This window comes from Artemia franciscana, chromosome 10 (assembly GCF_032884065.1).
Source record: "Artemia franciscana chromosome 10, ASM3288406v1, whole genome shotgun sequence".
NCBI classification, from domain to species: Eukaryota; Metazoa; Arthropoda; class Branchiopoda; order Anostraca; family Artemiidae; genus Artemia; species Artemia franciscana.
Genome location: NC_088872.1, coordinates 4172078 through 4188778, shown reverse-complemented (window position 1 = coordinate 4188778; position 16701 = coordinate 4172078). Strand labels below are relative to the sequence as shown.

The 16701-nt window shown below is 34.4% G+C and overlaps 1 protein-coding gene across 1 annotated transcript in view; it reads right to left on the bottom strand.

Moving 5' to 3' along the window:
* Positions 1-5449, bottom strand: part of LOC136031680 (probable G-protein coupled receptor CG31760) — a 342470-nt gene extending 337021 nt beyond the window's left edge. The window contains exon 1 of the mRNA XM_065711357.1: positions 5354-5449. The gene's annotated coding sequence lies outside the window, so the exon portion shown is untranslated. The remainder of the gene's footprint in view (positions 1-5353) is intronic.
* Between the last annotated feature and the right edge of the window lie 11252 nt (positions 5450-16701).

Genomic DNA, 16701 nt, shown 5'->3' with positions numbered 1-16701 from the left:
CCAATAACTCAAAAATCATATCCAAAAATCATAGATAAATATGAAAAAGTTTTTTTTCAGCTGGAAGTAAGCAACAGCACTAAAACTTAAAACGAACACAAATTATTACCCATATGAGGAACTCACCTCCTCCTAATACCTCGCTCTTTACGCTAAAGTATTTTTAGTAATTTCAACTATTTATTCTGCGGCTTTTGCGATTCAGGGGTCAATCTTAATGAATTGGGACAAAACTCAAGCTTTAGTGTAAAGAGCGAGGTACTGACGAGGGGGCGAACCCCCTCATATATGTAATAAAAACATGAGAATACAGAAGTTCGTTACGTAAGCTAATTTATAAGTTACGTATATCTTTTACTTATAAAAAGATTCGTAAAAAATTAAAAGTTCTAGTTGCCTTTTTACTTAACCGAAAATCGGAGGGCAACTAGCTTTCCTCCCCCGCTCTTTTTTTCTCAAAATCATTCGATCAAAATTATGAGAAAGCCATTTAGCCAAAAGAAATAAAAATATACAAATTTTGTTTTAATTATTCCTTTGTGGAGAGCCAAAATCAAAACATGCATTGATTCAAAAACGTTCAGAAATTGAATAAAAAAACAAGTTTTTTAAATGAAAGTAAGGAGCGACATTAAAACTTAAAACGAACAGAAATTACTCCGTATATAAAAGGTGCTTTTCCTTCTCAACGCCCCGCTCTTTACGCTAAAGTTTTTTACTGTTTTAAAATGTAGAGTTAAGAGAAAGAGTCAAAATGAAATTATTCCGTATAATCTCACTCTTTACGCTAAAGTTTACCTTTTTTCACAATTCTTTAGAAAAGACTGTTCAGACAAGGGCCGTTGAATTTGAATGAGAATATTTTTTTTAAAGAATTCCAAACTTTAGCTTAAAAAGCGATGGTTGAGGAAGGGTTAGTTCCGCTAATACTCGGAATAATACTTGCTCGTTTTAAGTTTTGAAGTTGCTCCTTACCTTCCAAGAAACTCTTTTTTCATTTGTTAATATAAAAGAAAGTCATACCTTAAACAGCTAAAACATATTTATAACATATAACATAATAACATATTTGGAGCCAGCAACGGCTCCGATAAATGCTCAAAACGTAAACTAATTCCACCTCACATTTTCTGAGCTATTTGTTACTCAATTTTTATTTATGCTTTATGGGTTCTATATTTCATCTCTTCGCATTTCCCCAGACACCTTGTTCACTAGCTTATGTTTTTACTGGTGGATGGACCCAATTCTGTAGAAGTAGGTCATACCATAAATAGCTAAATAGACATAATACATTTGGAGCCAGGGAGGGCTCCGGGAATACTCAAACGTAATCTAATTCAAGCTTACATTTTCTGAGCTATTTATTACTCAATTTTGTTTCTGTTTACATTTTATGGGACGATATTTTGCCAAGGAATTTCGTTTCGTGTTAACAAAATATCTAGGAAATACAAAACAAAGAAATAAAACTCCGATTGCCTTCCACTAGGTGAAAATTACAAAAAAAAAAAACACGGAACATTTAGTTCATTTTAATTACGTTCATAGTAGAGTTTTTTTTGTTTTTTTTTTAAGTTTGCTCATCAACTTAATGAGCCCAACTTAATGAGCATTCAAAAGAAAATGGAGACCAAAGAAGGGCCAATAAACAGTCTTAGCAATAGGTCAAATCAAAATTAAACTTAGCAATAGCTAAATTTTTTAATTGATAAACATATTTTTTGCCTCTTTTTGTCCAGTTTCTTACATTTTTGTGGTTAAAATAGGGTCTAGCTGGGGGGCCCACAAGGCCTCCCAGCTGGAGTTCATAGGGGACATCTGAACAAAAAAGGGTTCGTTCGAAGAACTCATATTGAAAGCAAAGAAAAGAAAAAGAATATAACTAATTTTTCAAATTAACAACAAATAAACCCTGAAAATAAAACCTGATACATATTTGGATGCATGACTTTTTCAAGATGACTACCATTCTTGAATTATTACTTATTCATGTATAACAGGGTCTCAACAGGTTGAAACTTAAAACAGTAAGTATTAGGCTAATAAGATCCTATTGAACATGAATCTTTTAGATTAATGGCTCTTGCCAACCCTGAAATTATGGCAAAAAAAATACAAAAAATGTGTTCTAAAATTTATTCCAGTGGTTTGTTGCAAAAACTTTATTGTTTCCTAGTATTTCCAGGTATCATTTGAATATGGTCAGAAACTCAATAAATTAAGCCTTTTTATTTTGCTGAAAGGGAGGAGCAGCATTAAAACTCAAAATAAACAGAACGTATTACTTATATTAGGAAAGCTGACCTTTGCTCAACCGTCTCTCTTAACGCCTCAGATTGGCTGTTCGTCAAAACTCTCAGAAGAAAAGACCGATCTATCACAACAGCTGTTGAATAGATGAGTTCAATATCTTTTGTATTAAATATTTATATAGGCTACGGTGGAATTATGGTGTGCCAAGTTTGCACTGAAAGAAATTGTTCTAAGAATTTTTTAAGGGGTTCAGCTATTTAAAGTGTTAGAATTGCAAATGCTATGGTTGCAGTGACTGTTGCAACCTGGTAAAGAGTAATCCAAGGTCCATAGTAACTGTAAGTTAAAAGCAAACTTTGAAAAAATTCTAATGAAAAATGATTGTCATTCAAAGCTGATTCAAGACCAATAAGTATTTCTTTGGTAATTTTTATAGTAAATGTTTATTGTTAATGAAAGTTTATGACTATTTTGAACAAGAGCCTAAAATCTCCAAAAAACCGTGCCAAAACAAAATGAAAATTGTACCAGCAAAATCATCATGATAGAAAACCTTATACAAGATAATTGACGTTCCCGACCTGGAACAACAAGGAAACCACTGTTTTTGGATGGGAACAAGCCACTGAAACATCATAGAGATTAAAACTTAAAACGAACAAAAATTACTTCGTATATGAAAGGAGATGCTTCCTCATCAACGCCTTGCGCTAAAGTTTTTTACTGTTTTAAAAAGTAGAGTTAAGAGAAAGAGTCAAACTCTTTCTCATCAACGCCCCGCTCTTTACGCTAAAGTTTGACTCTTTCTCTTAACTCTACTTTTTAAAACAGTAAAAAACTTTAGCGTAAAGAGTGGGGCGTTGATGATAAAGAGTTTGACTCTTTCTCTAAACTTTACTTTTTAAAACAGTAAAAAACTTTAGCGTAAAGAGCGGGGCGTTGATGAGGAAGCATCTGCTTTCATATACTAAGTAATTTCTGTTCGTTTTAAGTTCTAATGTCGCTCCTTAATTTTCGTTAAAAAAAACTTGCTTTTTTAATTTAATTTCTGAATGTTTCTGAATTATTGCAGGTTTTGATTTTGGCTCTCCGTAGATGAATAATTAAAACGAAATTTGCATTCTTGTTTTTGCTATATGGCTTTCTCATAGTTTTGATCGAATGATTTGGAGAAAAAAGGAGCGGGGGAGGAGGCCTAGTTGCCCTCCGATTTTTGGTTATTTAAAAAGGCAACTAGAACTTTTAATTTTTTTACGAATGTTTTTATTAGTAAAAGATATACGTAACTTACAAATTAGCTTACGTAGCGAACTTCTGTATTCTCATGTTTTTGTTACGTATACAAAGGGGTTCACCCCCTCGTCAGAACCTCGCTCTTTACACTAAAGCTTAAATTTTGTTCCAATTTCTTAAGAATGACCCCTGAATCACAAAAGCCGTAAAATAAATACTTGAAATTACTAAAAAATACTTTAGCTTAATAAAGAGCGAGGTATTAGGAGGAGGTGAGCCCATCATATGCGTAATAATTTCTATTCGTTTTAAATTTTATTGCTTCTCCTTACTTTCAGTTAAAAAAAAATTCATATTTATTTTTTCAGTGTGTTTTTTTTAATAATGCTAGATAATCCTGCGCTCCCTTCATGAAAATTTTCTTTCCCCATGACAAATTCCTCCAAGGAAAGTTTCCCCAACATATCCTGCTCTTCTCAACTCCTCCCCCCAACCTAAAAATCCCCCTTAAAACGTCTGTACACTTCCAAATAACCATTACTATATAAAAGCACTGGTCAAAGTTTGTAACTGGTGGCCCCTCCCACGGGGACTGTGGGGGAGTAAGTTTGATCTGGTGACTTTAGGAAAATAATTAGCATGGAAGGGTCCTAGGTGCCCTCCAATTTTTTGGTCACTTAAAAAGGGCACTAGAACATTTTATTTCCGTTAGAATGAGCCCTCTCGCAAGATTCTAGGACCACTGGGTCGACACAATCACCCCTGAAAAAAAAAAAAAAAAAAAAAAAAAAAAAAAAAAAAAAAAAAAAACACGCATCCGTAATCTGCCTTCTGGTAAAAAATACAAAATTCCACATTTTTGTAGATAGGAGCTTGAAACTTCGACAATAGGGTTCTCTGGCACGCTGAATCTGATGGTGTGATTTTCGTTAAGATTGTATGACTTTTAGGGGGTGTTTACCCCTATTTTCTGAAATGAGGCAAATTTTCTCCGGCTCGTAACTTTTGATGGGTAAGACTAAACTTGATTAAAATTATATATTTAAAATCAAAATTAAAATGCGATTCTTGTTATGTAGCTATTGATATCAAAATTCCAGTTTTTAGAGTTTTAGTTACTATTGAGCCGGGTCGCTCCTTACTACAGTTCGTTGCAACGTTTTTGTAATTTAATTCTTAAGTTTACTGATTTGCCCTTTATCTTTGATGATTTTGCTTTTTTATTTTCTTTTTAATTTTAAGTGTTTGACTTAATGTACTGATTTTTTTTTTTTTTTTTTTTTTTTTTTTTTTTTTTTTTTTAGCTTTTACTGACCTATAAAGCGAATTTGGCTCTATAGAGCTTGTGATAGTCTTTTGAAAATAAATATTATCTTATCTTATATCCTACTGTGAGCCTAAGCTTATGTTCTAAATCAAGAGTCTTCATAACTTGGTAGGGATGGGTCAAGGAACTATGAAAGCTAGTTTTGAAGGAGGAAAGAATTTGGACAAATATTACAAATGCTAATTTTCAGATCATTATTGCACTAAAACTTAAATAGTTTCGCGTTGCCTACCCCTCTGAAGTGTTGGAGGAATCTTTGGTTGGCTTTGCCAACAGAAGTACGGTGTTTTCGGCATTGATTAAGCACTCTAGTTGTCAACTCCTCAAAGCTTTAAATAATATGTCCTAGGAACATTTTTGATTCTAGAATTTGTCTGAAGATAAAAGAAATTGAATAGAAAAGATGTAAGAATTTTCTTTTCTGGGGAAATTGCAAGCGCTAGGCCAAGACTCTGTTTCAGGAATAAACTGAAATATAAGTCTCCAGAAGGAAGTCAACCAAGAAAAACTAAAAAAACAAGTGGTTTATTTTCTTACTTTGAATAAAATGGCGGAAGCTCAACATACACCCTTCTTTGTTCTCTCTAGTCAGGCTCACACTACCAGAACTAAGATAGCACTGGAATCCCAACTAGTGAAAGCAAGGTCTTAGAGCTGGAAACGAGACGTACCAAGGAAGACATATTGATAGCTTCACGCATATAACTTCTGAACTGTTCCTAGTTTGCAGCAAATAGGACTTATGGTGGGAAGTAGGGGTCCTAGTTTTTAATAAAAGCTCATGAATTTAAAGTACAATGTGCATTTGCTGAGTTTTAGAAAGCTCATCTATTTCAAAGGCTTATTTATGCTCAAGCTTCTTGCGAATTTAGTTTCTTAAAAGGAAATTGGAAAAATGGAAAAGCTTATTAGACAATTGAGCAATTAAGGTGACATCTGATATGTAGTTAAATTTGATAAAAGAGAAAAACAATAGGTTTTGAGTTGTCATTTATGAAAAGTAATTTAGCATGTAGGAATAAAAAGGGTTGGCATATATATATATATATATATATATATAAATATATATATATATATATATATATATATATATATATATATATATATATATATATATATATATATATATATATATGTATGTATGTATGTATGTATTGATTGAGCCTTTTCTTGATGTATTGGCGTCATCACAGGTTCGATGCTGCCACCCTTTAAAAATTACGAATACTTTTTACTAAATAAGTCCTGACCTATTTAGATCGTTTTTTGGCCAATCATCGCCGTTTCTAGTTTTCCTACCGTAAGTTTCATTGTCCATTTTTGTTTATCTTTACCTCAGAAAGTTTTTTCCACGCCAATTACTTTAGCAGTTTAGATTCATACATCATCATCATCAATTTCTTGATGCGTTAAAGAAAAAAAATACGTCTTTTCTAGTTTCCAACCACAGATCACTGTTAAAAATCTCGTTTACAATTCAATGTGATTTTCACAGTCGTTCGTTCCATGCCCTTTTTTGCAGTTGTTGCGATTCTCACTTTCACTAGTTTTCTAATCAGATATATTTGTGCTTTATTTTTATCAGTCAATCCCTTAAACCTTTTAGATGACCTTTTGAAATTAGAATTCGTGTCTTTGTTAAATTATGTTTTTTTTGTTATTGGACCTTTAACTTTTGCCTTGGCTTGTATTTTGTCATCATTAAAAACATAACGCCGAACCTTTGTTTTAAAATAGTTCGTAGATAACTTCGAAGACCACACTGCCTTTCCATGACGAAAGTAAAACAGTTCAAAATAGGGATGATACCTTTTTAATGACAGTGACTAGATATAAAATTATTTTGAACTGTTTTACTTTCAAACAGTTCGTGGTAACGAACTGTAGTAAGGAGCGACCCCGCTCAATAGTATACGAAACTCTAAAAAACGGAGCTTTGATACTAAAACATACATCAAAAGAATTGGATATTCATGCTGATTTTAAGATTGCTGATTTTTATAAATTTTATAAATTCGTCTGATTTTATAAATTCATCAAATTTAGTCTTTGTCATCAAAAGTTACGAGCCTGAGAAAATTTGCCTCATTTTAGAAAATAGGGGGAAACACCCCCTAAAAGTCATAGAATCTTAACGAAAATCACACCGTCGCATTCAGCGTATCAGAGAACCCTATTGCAAAAATTTCAAGCTCCTATCTACAAAAATGTGGAATTTCGTATTTTTTGCCAGAAGACAGAACACGGGTGCGTGTTTATTTGTTTTTTTTTTTTGTTTTTTTTTCCCAAGGGTCATCGTATCGACCAACTGGTCCTAGAATGTCGCAAGAGGGCTCATTCTAACCGAAATGAAAAGTTCCAGTGCCCCTTTTAAGTGACCAAAAAATTGGAGGGCACCTAGGCCCCCTCCCATGCTCATTTTTTTCCAAAGTCAACGAATCAAAATTTTGAGATAGCCATTCTATTTCGCATAGTCGAAAACCATAATAACTATGTCTTTGGGGATGACTTACTCCCCCACAGTCCCTGGGGGAGGGGATGCAAGTTGCAAACTTTGACCAGTGTTTACATACAGTAATGGTTATTGGGAAGCGTACGACGTTCTCAGTGGGATTTTTTTTGGTTTGGGGTATGGGTTTGAGGGGAGGGGGCTATGTGGGAGGATCTTTCCTTGGAGGAATATGTTATGGGGGAAGAGAAATTCAATGAAAAGGGCGCGGGATTTTCTACCATTACTATATAAAAAAAACAATGAAAAAATAAACATGAAAAAGTTTTTTCAATTGAAAGTAAGGAGTAGCATTAAAGCTTAAAACAAACAGTGATTATTACGCATATGAGGGGTTCTAAAAACACTTTAGCATAAAGAACGAGGTATTTAGGAGAAGATAAATACCTCGCTCTTTATGTTAAAGTATTTTTAGTAATTTAAACTATTTATTCTAAGGCCTTTCTGATTCAGGGGTTATTTTTAAAGAATTGGGACACAACTTAAGATTTAGGGTAAAGAGCGAGGTATTAACGAGGGGACGACAAACCCCCTCATATATATAATAAAAATATAAGAATATAAAAGTTTGTTACGTAAGTTAATTCTTAAGTTGTGTATATTTTTTACTAATAAAACGTTCGTTAAAAATTAAAAGTTTTAGTTGCTTTTTTAAGTAACCGAAAAATTGGAGGGCAACAGGGCTCCTTCCCCACCCCTAATTTCTCAAAATCGTCTGATCAAAACTAAGAGAAAGGCATTTAGCCAAAAAAAGAATTAATATGCAAATTTCATTTTAATAATTTATGTGCGGAAAGCCAAAATCAAACATGCATTAATTCAAAAACGTTCAGAAATTAAATGAAAAAACTAGTTTGTTTAACTGAAAGTAAGGAGCGACATTAAAGCTTAAAACGAACAGAAATTACTCCGTTAATGAAATGGGTTGTCCCCTCCGCAATCCATCGCTCTTTACGCTAAAGTTTGACTCTTTGCCACAGTTCTACTTTTTAAAACAATTAAAAACTTTAGCGTAAAGAGCGAGGGATTGCGGAGAGGACAACCCATTTCGTATACGGAGTAATTTCTGCTTTACTTTCAGTTAAAAAAAACTATCTTTTTTTTTATTTAATTTTTAACAGAGGCTGATACAGTATCGGCTCTTGGCTAACGTCCTTATAAACTCTATTGTCGTTATTTATAGCCATTTTATTACTTAGAGCTCTTATAAAACGTTGAACATCAACTTTAGCCCCGTTTTGTCTTTTGTCATTGTGAAATCCGTATCCCAGAAACTTAATTTTTAAACAAAGGCCTAATCTATGTCCAAATCCCAAACCCAATTATCAGAACTATCATTTTCAATTTTGGCACGTTTTGACTACACTGTCGCTTATCTTCTAACCCTATTTTTGTTTCTTCTTCATTTTGGATTTTCATTACTTCAAACAATTTGCCAATATCCTTTACTTTAGCTGCCCTTGTTGGTCTAGTTTTACATGACAGTCTAGGTTGTTTATTTGTTAAATGTTCAGATGGCGGGACAAAAAGTTCTTTTTAATTCAACGAACTATCATTTATAAAAGTTGTAAATTTTCGTTTTTTGGGGTCTTGTCTCATTTGATAGTCCAAGTTGCTAATTCTCACACGTTGTGAGTTTAATTTGCTCGGAGTGTTCTTTTGGTCTTATCATGTTCGATAGTTCAGATGATTCCAAAGAACCATAATTCTCAAAGATTTTTGATTATTCAAGCTTGTCCGATTTTTCTAACAATGATTTCTACTAAACCTCAAATTTTTTGTTTTCTTTTTTATGGTTTTTGAGCTGTTGTAATTCCTTGTCACAATAAATAGAAGTTCTCGTTGTTATTTAAGATAACATCTATTCACCTTAGGGCACTACCGTAACCCTTCTAGCATGTAGCGATTCCACTATCATCACACATATATGCAGATACAATCATGCACATTGTTTGCCACCCCTAATGATTCATCGCTATGTCAAGTGGTATTTTATATTGCCAAAAAAATCACTAGATCATTGCATAACTCACTAGATTATTCAAGAAAATCACTAAGTCAAACAAAAAATCACTGAATTTTTTTTTTATCTGGGGTAACCCTGATCATGCACCTCATTGATTTTTCTGAGCACCTAGATTAGCATTCGACATCCTTGTTCTTAAAACAACCTAAGGTACTGGAAACAAGTGGCTGGACAGACTTTAAATCTAAAATGGCCTAGCCTGGCTACCAAAGAACCGACTTGAGTTTTACCATAGCTCACGCTTCTAGGTATCGCAGTCAAGTAAACTTTTGAATTAGGGGAGAGGATTGGGGAGGAGAGGAGGGTGTGGTGGGGGTTTAGAGCATTAAAAACTGTTTAAATTAAAAATATTCATTTAAATATGTTATTTTAAAAATGATTATTTAAAATTTCACATAAAAAATATCTTTATATACATAAAAAGAATTGACAAGAAAATGAGGATAAACCTAAAAAAAATAGCTAAGGAGAGTTATAGGTGCTATATGTGTTTCAAGTCAGATTATCTGGTAGTGCAGACAGCTATAGTTCACCCAAGTATTTAGCGGGTTGCTTGAATAGCGGGTTGCCTTTCACAGAGTGTTTAGCTAGATGGTGCTCTATGCCGGAGCTTTGCGTATAGACAATTGCATGTAAAATGTCATGAACATCTTATATGACAGCTTTGTGGAACATTTTCTTGTGTTAGGATTCCAACAAGTAAAAAAATCTGTTCAAAATGTAATTTGCAGGGTATTTATCATTTAGGTTAATCGTAATAGTAAAAAAATTATTGAGCGAAAAATTAATGGAAATTAAAATGCCTTAAACACCTCAAAAATGGTGTTGGATCGAAACAAAAAAATGCACTATTGGAGTCATTTTGGTCGAACACTCAATATAAAAGAGTTTTCAACCTGATGTTTCAGTGCCTAACTAGCGGTGGCAGAAAAAATAGAGAAAAAAAAGAGACACATCACTTCTTCTCATGAAAGAAAGTGATTTTCCTTGATGTTCAAGAAGGAAGACTGTATTTCTTCTAAATACAGTTTCTAGCAACGGTGCAGTATTCATGTAAACTGAAATAACTTTTTATAAAAATAAAAAATTTTGTAAAAAATTTATTTTATTCTTAAAAATTATTTTTTTTAGTTATAATAGGTTTTTAGATACATCAATTTCCTTAAAAATGAGCCATTAAACACCTCTCCATTACGTTCCATTGCTCCGCTAACTGCGGAGGGAAAAAAGGGGAAAAGATGCCGTCAATGCAGAATATCAAAGTTCAAGCAATTTTTTTTACTTTTCCAGCCAATGGATTTTCTTCCTTATCCCAGCCAAGGAGTGGGCACAGTGACACATACAAGCAAACAGCCAGTCCAACGAAGAGGCGCAGAGAGAGGAAGAGAGATAGAGATACTAGCAAACACCTGCGAACACACTAAGTCAGACACACAAAAACACAAAGACAGAGAGAGACGAAGAATAAACTAACTACTTTTAAATTAGGCTCGTGTAGGTTAAGTTAGCGTGGTCGGCCACGCTGTGTGTTTTAAGGGCTGTTTGCTTGTTTCTCTCACCTGCCTTTGTATGTTTCTGACTCTCTGTGTTGGTATGTGTTTTGTCTCTCTGTCCCTCTCTCTCTCTCTATCTCTCTCTCTCTCTCTCTCTCTCTCTCTCTCTCTCTCTCTCTCTCTCTCTCTCTCTCTCTCTCTCTCTCTCTCTCTCTCTCTCTCTCTCTCTCTGTGTGTGTCATGCATCGAAGCATGCATCGAAATAAATAGTGCACCACTGGAAATACCACTGGATCAAAATGTTTTGCAGGAGTATTGACCTACCCCATTGAGCAACAAGGAAAATCACGCTTTGCACTGGAAGCACTGATGTGTTTCCAGTTTTTCTTCAGGGGTGGTCAGATTCAACTAGTGTTCGTAGACTGCTGGGAAAGGGCACGTTTAAAAGAAATTACAATATATTTAGTACTCTTTTTAAGAACGAAAATACTCGTACTCCAGCGAAATGGTATATTTGTCATTTTAGACCATCGAACATCCATCTTTGCCCAACATGGGTAAATAATACAAATAAACTTAACTTTTAATATGGTTAATTCATTATTCTGAACCTAAAACCAGTTCTGGATCTTAAACCAGTTCAGAATCTATAACTGTATTTCTGGAACAAACAGAAGATCAGGAGCCTCCCATCTACAAAAAGAGCTCAAAAGCTTGGCATGACTGCCACATGGAGTTCCCTGTTGATTGAAGAATCGTCATGAATATAGATCTTCAAAATTAGGTCATATAGACCAGCTGGTGTAATTTCCCCATATCCGTAGAATTTTATAAATTATTACTTTACTGAAAATTGAGCTTGCTTGTTTTTTTTAAGCCTTTATTCCTAGGTGGGGCACATACCCCATTAGTGGAAAATGGCAATATTTTGGGGTATGGGCAGGATGTACCCCCTTCGGCTGACTTTACTATAGATTCTTTATTTAAAACACTTTTTATTTGGATGGCGCTACATTCAAACAGATTTAAAGTACACAAAAAACATGATAGTGTTGCAATGACGTTAAACGTTGTATAAAAGTGGTGTGCGTGTAAATGAACCCATGTAATTGGGCTTCCAAGCAATTCTACTCCATTTAACTGAATCATCATGCAGCTGAACCCCCGTTCAACTGGACCCACGTGTGACTCACCCTTATCTAAATGAACCCTCGTGTAACCAGATTCCCATGAAACTCAAAAACCAAAGTCATGTAACTCAGTCCCATTTGACGGTACCATCGTACAAATGAGCCCCTGTTTAACTGGGTCCTCTTTAACTCAGCCCACGTGCAACTCAACCCTATTTACTACTACTACTAACTGAACCCTTGTCTCCTGAGCCCGTACAACAAAACCCCATTTAACTAAACCCTTGTTCACCTGGACCCCTGTTGAAATCAGCCCTCTTCTATATTAATCCTCAAAACATGCTTCTATCTTCGTAAGGAGTTTCCAATTTATATTACCCATTTAGGCAAGCTAAACTACTTTGGACCAAAGACAAAGAACCAGCAGAGCCACTATTGCAACTAATTTCTGTCACTGGCAGCCAATCGAAACACTTCTCAAACAGTTCTTGATAACGAACTGTAGTAAGGAGCGACCCGGCTCAATAGTAACCGAAACTCTAAAAAATGGAATTTTGATACCAATAGTTACATACAAAAAATCTCATTTTAATACTGATTTTAAAGTATAACTTCATCAAGATTAGTCTTACCTATCAGAAGCTACGAGCCTGAGAAAATTTGCCTCATTTTGGAAAATAGGGGGAAACACTCCCTAAAAGTCATACAATCTTAACGAAAATCACACCATCAGATTCAGCTTATCAGAGAACTTTATTGTAGAAGCTTAAAGCTCCTATCTACAAAAATGTGGATTTTCGCATTTTTTTGCCAGAAGACAAATTACGGATGCGTGTTTATTTGTTTTTTTGCTTGTTTTTTCCCCAGGAGTGATCGTATCGACCCAGTGGTCCTAGAATGTCGCAAGAGGGCTCATTCTAACGGAAATTAAAAGTTCTAGTGGCCTTTTTAAGTGACCAAAAAAATTGGAGGGCACCTAGGCCCCCTTCTACGCTCATTTTTCTCCAAAGTCACCGGGTCAAAATTCTGAGATAGTCATTTTATTCACCATAGTTGAAAAACCTAATAACTATGTCTTTGGGGACGACTTACTCCCCCGCAGTCCCCGTGGGAGGGTTTGCAAGTTACAAACTTTGACCTTTGTTTACATATAGTAATGGTTACTGGGAAGTGTACAGACGTTTTCAGGGGGATTTTGTTTTTGTTTGGGAGGGAGAGTTGAGGTGGGGGGGGGGTTACGTGGGAGATATTTCCATGGAAAAACTTCTCATGGGGGAAGAGACTTTCAATGCAGGATTTTTTAGCATTATTTAAAAAAAACAATGAAAAAATAAATATGAAAAAGTTTTTTCTACTGAAAGTGAGGAGCAGCATTAAAACTTAAAACGAGCAGAAATTATTACGCATATGAGGGATTTAACACCTCGTAATACTTCGCTCTTTACGCTAAAGTATTTTTAGTAATTTCAACTATTTATTCTACGGCCTTTGTGACTCAAGGGTCATTCTTAAGGAATTGGGACAGAATTTAAGCTTTAGTGGAAAGAGCGAGGTATCGACGAGTGGTGAACCTCCTCATATACGCAATAAAAACATACGAATATAGAAGTTCGTTACGTAAGTTAATTCGTAAATTATGTATATTTTTTACCAATGAAAATGTTCGTAAAAAATTAAAAGTTCTAGTTGCCTTTTTAAGTAATCAAAAAATTGGAGGGCAAACTAGGCTTCCTCCCTCGCTCCTTTTTTCTCACAATCTTCCGATTAAAACTGTGAGAAAGCCATTTAGCCAAAAAAAAAAATTAATATGCCAATTTCGTTTTAATTATTTATGTGCGGAGAGCCAGGATCAAAACATACATTAATTAAAAAACGTCCAGAAATTAAATAAAAACATAAGTTTTTTTTAAATGAAAGTAAGGAGCGACATTAAAACTTAAAACGAACAGAAATTACTTCGTATAGAAAAGGGACTTTTCCTCCTCAACGCCCCGCTCTTTACGCAAAGGTTTTATACTGTTTTAAGAAGTAGAGTTAAGAGAAAGAGTCAAACTTTAGCATAAAGAGTGGGGCGTATAGGAAGGCGTATAGGATATACTCTGATTGGAGTTAAATCTCAATAGGATGTGGTTTCTAGGCTAAGAATCCACAGAAGTCAGAAAAAACTGAAGATCAATTTAGAAGTATTGGAAAGAAACCTTAACTTTACAGGTTAAAAATTTTCTGCTGAGAAAAATTGAATTCTGAAAGAATATTGTGAGGACAGCGATTATGATACTTGTACATAGGTTTAAATAGTGAATTAATCATCTTCTTATTTGAAAATTTTGGGTGAAGTACGTTATGTAATATCAAACCCGTCACCAGTCAACACACACCTTAAAACACTATGGGGGAATAAAACACTAATTCCAAAAACCTCTTGCTGGGGAAAAAGAAAAAGGCACGTTCGGACATAAACGACTTTTTGTAATTTCCAAGAATTTATTTCGTAACTAATTTTAGTGTAGAAAGAAAAATAAACAGATTGTACCATTACCGAATCAGTTTTTTATTCGGATGTATTTTTTTTCATGCGGTATCGTTTTTTCAAAACTTTTTTTACTTTCCACTTGCCAAGGGGACTGGGAAGGGGAGTATTCAAGAAGGGAATTTAAAAAACCAGTTTAAGGGTAATCGATCACGGAGATTTTAGGGATAGGTCATTTTTTATCGTTTCAAGCCTTTACACTCCAGAATTGACATTAAAATTAAATTTTTGTGCTTAAGACATTTATTGTAGTTTTGTCCCGAGGAAATTATAAAAAGCGCGTAAATGTGAATATTACATTTCAAATAACATTAAACACCTTCTGCGATATTTTAGTGCCCTATCAGTACTGAAGAAACAAAACAGGAAAAGGGAGACTCAGTGTCCTGTTCTTTTTGAACCCCCCCCCCAAAAAAAAAAAAAAATGAAATATACTTTCACTATTAATTTATTACTTGCTAATTTGTATTAGAGGCAGATATTTTTTTAGAGTATCTTTACAATTTTTGATAACCTGGCATTCTCTGTACTAGGGTATAGCCAATGCTGCAACCATGACTTTGAAGTGTGTTGGGTACTGGACATGAAAAGCTTTGCTTATTTTCAAATATATAGGACTGAAGAATAAATCGTAGTTTTATTAGATGGGGGAACAGTTTTACATCGAAGCAGTTCAGTTGCACGAGGGGTCAGCTAAACGGTGATTGAGCCTGAAGAGAGTTCAGTAAAACTAGGATTGAGTTGCATGAGAGTTCAGTAACACGATGGTTAAGTTACACGATGATCCAGTTGCACGGGGGCTTAGTTAAATGGCGGTGCATTAACACGGGGGTTCAGTTGCACCTTGGGTTAGATGCACGAGGGTTCAGTAGCAAGGGGGCCTGTTACACGAGGGTTCAGTTGCAGTGAAACCAATAAATAGTGTTGTGTTCGGACGATATTTTCCATTAATAAAAAAAAAAACTAGAGGATACCTGAAAAATGTATATCAAGATAATGGTCTTTTGCACTTCCTTCGGGTGAATATACGTAAAGTTTTGAATATCTTCAATAAATCATTTATTGGCAGAGATTAAGTCAAGGTTTCTATATCTAGGGGTGAGTTTAATGACCATGCTAGGTAGCAAAAGAGTTCAAGCCACAGAAGAGTTTGTGGCTGGTTTCTGATTCTGTCAAGACCTGATTTCTGCAATTTTATGAGTAAAAGTGAAACATATTAGATATGACTTTTTGACACCAGGTCACCACGCTTGTCTTCAGTGTAATAGAAGAGAATTAAAATTACTTTTTTCCGGGTTGCAGAGGTAGCTAGAAACCTAGTAAGAGACGATCACGTACTAAGAAATATAATAACCCATAACTCCTAAAAATAGAGTCAGAATAAATATAGAAGTACACTATAAGAACCGCCTATTCTGAAGCCTCTGTATCAAAATTTTACCGTCTTTTAGCTTCAACCTACAAGGAAATTATATTGGCTAGAAAATCGACAAAAGTGGCTGAAACCACGATATTCTGCATATAAGACATCTTTTTTTCTTTCCTTTTTTTTCTCCTTACCTAGCTGGGCACTGGCAAATCGAAGAGAACTGTATGACGGCTCATTTTAAAGAAAGTTGCTGCATCTAGTGTCTTTTACTGTTAAAAATAAAATAGTTTTTAAATATGTTCTTGCTCTTGAACATAGAACAAAATGTACAAGAACAAAAAATACCAGCATTTTCGTGTACAAGCTTGATGAATGGCGTAATAATCGTATTAATTTAAGACTCAGATATTGTACACATTTTCAAACCTCTAATTATTTAAATAAAGGGCTGATTGCATCTTTGGGGTGGGGTTCCTACAATATGGGGCATATTTTGGAAGTGTTTTGCTAATTATTTATTTTATTGTTAAACATCTTTTGAATCATTTAATTTTGGGGAAATCCATTTAGTTTCCTTAATTCAACATTGAAGAAGCTTCTAAACTTGCTTTTCCTTGTGGTTGAGATTTCCTTATAGGAAAGTGAAAATTTTATGTTGTTACGTGAGAACAATAACGAAAAATACACAACAATAAGTAAATAAAACCGTCAGGAAATTGTATTTTATAATTACCTATTTCCTAATGTTCAATGTAAGAGACACTGAGGGCAGGTATCTATTGGCTAAAATATTTTTTGGTAAAGAGAAGTTTGACCTTGATCATGAGA